This window comes from Schistocerca nitens, chromosome 12, assembly GCF_023898315.1.
Source record: "Schistocerca nitens isolate TAMUIC-IGC-003100 chromosome 12, iqSchNite1.1, whole genome shotgun sequence".
NCBI classification, from domain to species: domain Eukaryota; kingdom Metazoa; phylum Arthropoda; class Insecta; order Orthoptera; family Acrididae; genus Schistocerca; species Schistocerca nitens.
In genome coordinates, this window is record NC_064625.1 from 87,423,361 (window position 1) to 87,429,502 (window position 6,142).

Here is a 6,142-nt window from a genome sequence, read left to right on the forward strand (position 1 = left end):
AGTGGGGGGGGGGGGGGGTGAATGGGCGGGACTTGTTCCGGGTGAAATCCTAGCGGTAAGGGCACGTCTTACGGGGCAGGTCCGGCTGCCTTGGTGCAGGTCTTATTGCATCCGACGCCACATTGGGCGACCTGCGCGCCGGATTGGGATGAGATGATGATGAAGAGAACAACACCCAGTCCCTGAGCGGAGAAAATCCCCGACCCAGCCGAGAATAGACCCGCGCCAGTAGTACGGCAATCCATCACGCTGACCACTGAGCTATCGGGGCGGACACTCCTGACGATTGTCATCCTAAAGATGCAGATATGATGCCAACTACCTCCACCGGCCTACCAAGGCCTCACTGGTTCCATCGCACGACGCGTCACCGGTGTTACCCGTGCCATACGTGGAGATACCGGCTATGAGGTAGGTGGTCGTGATGTTCTCTGGGTGATCACTATGTAAGGGTCCCTCATTATTGCAGTTGCCTCAGATTATTCTCTGTACACAAAAATGACGTTAGGGTTTTATGTGGAATTCCTGGGGATCTGTTCGGAGTTGTGCACATACTTTACCTTTTTTTTATTTACAAATTGGGGAAAATTTAATGCTGTAAAAAATCACCGAGTAATATGGTTTTTAAATGATAATTAAATGGACACCCTAGCTGCAAACAGGCGTTGATGTACTTCATTGGGGACATGTTGAAAATGTGTGCCCCGACCGGGACTCGAACCCGGGATCTCCTGCTTACATGGCAGACGCTCTATCCATCTGAGCCACCGCAGGCATAGAGGATAGTGCGTCTGCAGGGACTTATCCCTTGCACGCTCCCCGTGAGATCCACATTCCCATCATGTCCACATATTGTGGACATATTGTCCACATATTGTGGACATGATGGGAATGTGGATCTCACGGGGAGCGTGCAAGGGATAAGTCCCTGCAGACGCACTATCCTCTATGCCCGCGGTGGCTCAGATGGATAGAGCGTCTGCCATGTAAGCAGGAGATCCCGGGTTCGAGTCCCGGTCGGGGCACACATTTTCAACATGTCCCCAATGAAGTACATCAACGCCTGTTTGCAGCTAGGGTGTCCATTTAATTATCATTTCATTTCTAGCAAAGCTGCATGGTCGTCCACGGTAACTGTTCTTTCGGGAACACATACCACCGTCATATATAGTTAAAATATGGTTTTTCTCTCGAATTGCTGGCTAACTACACTCATGCTCATAAATTAAAGATAAATGCAGAATGTGGGGCCACACAACGTGGCACTACACAAAACTGGCGCTAATAGCGAAGGCACATAGGGAACACACACAACACAGACCTATAAGTCCACGGTTTTGGTGATGTTGAGAAAACCTTCCCGAAACACATGTGTTGCAAAACGCCACTGTCTCCTGCGCATGTACCCAGGGGGTATGATCACCATGCACACGTACACAGGCCCCACAATGGGTAGGCATACTCTGGATCAGGTGGTCGAGCAGCTTTTAATATTTCTAAAATTTAAAACCCTCTCTCACACCGGCCTGATTTAGCTTCACTGATCAGGATAGTAAAAACATGCGTATATTAAGGGAATTTTCATTGACAAAGCAGGCTTATCACATTCACACAGTTCAATACTGTTCTATCCTGATTAAATTGAGCTTAAATTCCATAAGGCAGTGAAGCAATTTCGAAGTCTCGGTGCGACGAAAATTGTCAGTCGATCGCCTGGAAACATTTGTAATAATTATTAACTTTCGGTGATCACATGGGGAAGACCGGAGATCTGCTGGTAAGACCGTGTTAGCCTATTTATTTGAGGTAACTGTATATCTTGAGCATACAAAACGGCAGGTTCGTCCAGTGTAAATCAGACGCTCCCCACTGATCCCGTGCAACACAGCGTAGTAAGCAGACACTGTCAATAATGAACAGTTAAATAATACGCGAACACACTTACTTTAGTTTAGTTCATGTATTAAATTCCTTCTCATACAGAATCACATCAAGATGGCGACTAGCTCAACAATACATACATATACATCCTCCTTTCACGATTAATCGGCAAGAAGTCCCTATTCTTTTCATAAGAGAAAACAGATAGCAGAGCAGCTATTCCATTGAGTAAATGGACGCTCCAAGGAATAATTGGGCTTGAAACTACTTTGCATTGATAATCGGTAAGATAAGAAGAGATATTTCGAGATATGTACTGAGTTATATAATTTATAAAATTTCTGAAAATATCGCGGAGAGACCGCTGCAAGAGACATTACAAGCTGCTGGGGTATAGCCTCCCATTCTTGCACATGTGCCTGTCGGACCTCCTGAAGTGTCATAGGGGTTTAAAGACGTGCAGCGATAAATCGACTGAGAGCATCCCAGACGTGCTCGATGGCATTTAGGTCTGGAGAACAAGCAGGCCACTTCATATCTTCATATCTTCATATCTTGTGTTTCAAGGTAGTCCTCCACGATGGGAGCTCGGTGGGGCCGTACGTTATCATCCATCAGGAGGAAGGTGGGACCCACTGCACCCCTTTGCATCTGGTGCAAAATGACGTCCCGATACACCTGACCTGCTACAGTTCCTCTGAGAAAGGCATGCAGGGGTGTACTTGCACCAATCATAATCCCACCCCACACCATCAAACCACGACCTATGTACAGGTCCCTTTCAAGGACATTAAGGGGTTGGTATCTGGTTCCTGGTTCACGCTAGATAAAAACCCGGCGAGAATGACTGTTCAGACTATACCTGGACACGTCCGTGAACATAACCTGGGACCACTGTTCCAACGACCATGTACTGTGTTCTTGACACAGGCTCTCCTGTCTGTCACCAGGGTCAGTGGAATGCACCTCGTAGGTATCTGGGCGAATAAACCGTGTCTGTTCAATCATCTGTAGACTATGTGCCTGGAGACGTTCCAGAGGCTGCGTTAAGGTCCCGAGCAAGGCTTCCTGCATTACTCCGTGGCCGTCTGCGGGCACTGATGGTGAGATATCGGTCTTCTTGTGGTCTTTTACACTCTGGACGTCCCGTACTGTAGCGTCTGGACACGTTTCCTGTCTGCTGGAATCTTTGCCACAATCTTGAGATCACACTTTGTGGTACACGTAGGGTCCGTGCTAGGACCTGCTGTGTTTGACCAGCCTCCAGTCGCCCTAGTATTCTACCCCTCATAACATCAATATGTGTTCTTTGAGCCATTTTCAAGACACAGTCAACATTAGGACGTCTGAAAACTTCTGCACAATTACTCGTTGCACCGTACTCTGACATGCACCAACACATCTCTGCATATATGGACTGCTGCCAGCGCCACCGTGCGACGGCCGAAGGTCAAATGCACCGCATGGTCATACCCCGAGATGATTTAAACCCGCAAACCGCCCACCAGAGCGTTGTTTCACCATGTATCAGCATTATCCTTAATTTATGAGCATGAGTGTATTTAAAATTTGTACAGAGGACTCTAGAACTGATACACGTCTATCAAGAACTCTGAAAAATTGCATGTTTCCCAAAGGCCGGTTGCCAGCTTCTCTGAACTCACAGTATTCTGCAATAAGGCCACGTAGTTTTGATGCAAGGATGTGCCATGACCACAGCTGCTACGTTGCCAATTGGTCGGTAATTTGAAGGTACGCAGGAAGCTCGAAGTAAGCGTAGGCGGCTTTACCGAGAAGGTTTTACACACAAATATTCCTTCTAGAAAACGATGAACGTCGTTTTTCATCGGCTTCTGGCGTCTTCGGATCCATCCACATCGAGAATCGAGAAATAAACAATCGAAGAAGGTCTACAGATGGAGGCGCTACACCATGCTCACCCGTGTTTTCGATTTTCATTGCCATGCTGTGTAAAGTATTTAATGACATCGGATCTTTCCTCAGACGTTTCAGTTGGCGATAACGTCTCCATGCAGCACTACAATATTGCTGCCGTTCACATAAAACGGTTTCACTAACAGCGCACTGTCTCTTTTGTCGATAACCATACAGTTCACTCACGTTATGGCTTGTCAAACGACATCGTGGACAACATGCCATCACACAAACACTGTACAACACCACATTTGCACCTTTGTTGATCCATTATGGACTCTGAGACAACGGCTGGCATATATTTCTTGATGCAATAATTTACCAACAGCCGTATGTATTGTAGAAATTTATTTTATGAACTTCTTATATGCTACCAGTTTCGGCATTACATTGATGCCATCTTCAGGCCCCTATACAATGAGTAGAACAAATGTACTATTATAAAAATATACAGAACGTACGTTAACAATTGACAGTTATGAATATTAACTATGTAAGTGGCTCAAAAGGACAATTTTATGTCATCAAAACTGTAGGTAACATTAGGGCAAACATGTTACGGCCTATGTCATGCTGTTATTGGTTTTCATTGTTTTACTCGAATACAGCATAATAGAGGAACATATGTATACGCTATTATTCATAAACACATAGCACACAGTTCTAGTAGGCCATGCATCACAACAATCAACTGTACTGCATACAATAATAAGCCCAGTCGAAGAATTTGTTTTTAAAAATAATTAACTAATACAAATGAATAATAAAATAAAACTGCTACTGTCGTTGCATTAATCTTCTCAGCACAGTGAGAGGTGGTCTTACATAGGGGTTCTAAAGTGGTGCCTACGGGACCAGGTGTTTGATGGTTTTTATAGTACGATTGCATGGTTTAATACGTGAATGAAATTAGGTTTTAAGACAAACTGTTTTTATGCTTCTTGTCGTTAATATTAAGGCAGCTATTTATCGTACCACACATGAACGACCTAGGCTACAAATATGTAACTTATGTATTCTGACATGGATATGTCACATTTTATTGTATTTTAACTTATTTTGTTATTCATTTGTGTTAGTTAAATATTTTCTTAGAAAAATTCTTGCACTGGTCATATGATTATATGAAGTACATTTGATTGTTGTGATGCATGGCCTACTACAACGGTGTGTTACGGATTTGTGTATAATAGTGCATACATATGATCTTCTATTATGCTACATTCCATTAAAACAGTGAAAACTATTAACAACAGCATGACATATGCAGAAGCATATTTGCCCTAATGTTACCTATAGAAAAATGTTCAAATGTGTGTGAAATCTTATGGGATGTGAAATCTTATGGGACTTAACTGCTAAGGTCGTCAGTCGCTAAGCTTACACACTACTTAGCCTAAATTATCCTAAGGACAAAAACACACACACACACACACACACACACACACACACACACACACCCGAGGGAGGACTCTAACCTCCGCCGGGACTAGCCGCACAGTCCATGACTGCAGCGCCCCAGACCGCTCGGGTAATACCGCGCGGCGTTACCTATACTTAATGACATACAATAGTCCTTTTGAGCCACTTACGTAGTTAACATAGATACGTGTCAACTGTTAACGTATGTTCTACTTTTTTATAATATTACATTTATTCTACTCATTCTACAGGGGCCTGAATATGGCATCAATGTAATGCCGAAAGTGGTAGCGCATAAGAAGTTCATAAAATAAATTTCTACAATACATACGGCTGTTGGTAAATTATTGCATCAAGAAACATTTGCACCTGGTGGCCAAAATTGGAACTAATCTCTTTCCCAGCGTGACCTATGGCAATAGCATGTCTACCAAGTTTCCCTGCTGTACGACAATTACAGTTGAAACTGGTTCAAATGGCTCTGAGCACTATGGGACTTAGAACTACTTAAACCTAACTAACCTAAGGACATCGCACACATCCATGCCCGAGGCAGGATTCGAAAATGCGACCGTAGCGGTCTCGCGGTTCCAGACTGTAGCGCCTAGAACCGCTCGGCCACCTCGGCCGGCAGATGAAACTGGACCTCCGTCAACAGCCCCACTTTCATTAGAACCACGCGTTACTACATTACTCTCCAAATGTTAAGTGAACAGTTTTGAAACCGATATATGTAATAGAATAATTCTTTTAGTCTGACGCCCTAGAACGTGGGGGGGGGGGGGGGAGGGTAATGCGTTTAACTACATACCTCTCTCCTCCCATCCGCGTTGGAAATACGGGTGTTCCTGAAAACATTTCGACAGGCGTGCCTTATACACACCACTTGTCACAGAGTGAGGCC

At 44.4% G+C, this 6,142-nt stretch overlaps 2 non-coding genes across 2 annotated transcripts; one reads left to right on the forward strand and one right to left on the reverse strand.

Annotated features, from left to right (window-relative positions):
* Nucleotides 1-700: 700 nt before the first annotated feature.
* Nucleotides 701-775, reverse strand: Trnat-ugu (transfer RNA threonine (anticodon UGU)). The gene has a single exon. It is a non-coding gene; the product is annotated as a tRNA-Thr (tRNA).
* Nucleotides 776-950: 175 nt separating this feature from the next.
* Trnat-ugu (transfer RNA threonine (anticodon UGU)) lies at nt 951-1,025 on the forward strand. Its single transcript has one exon. It is a non-coding gene; the product is annotated as a tRNA-Thr (tRNA).
* The last annotated feature ends 5,117 nt before the right edge of the window (nt 1,026-6,142 follow it).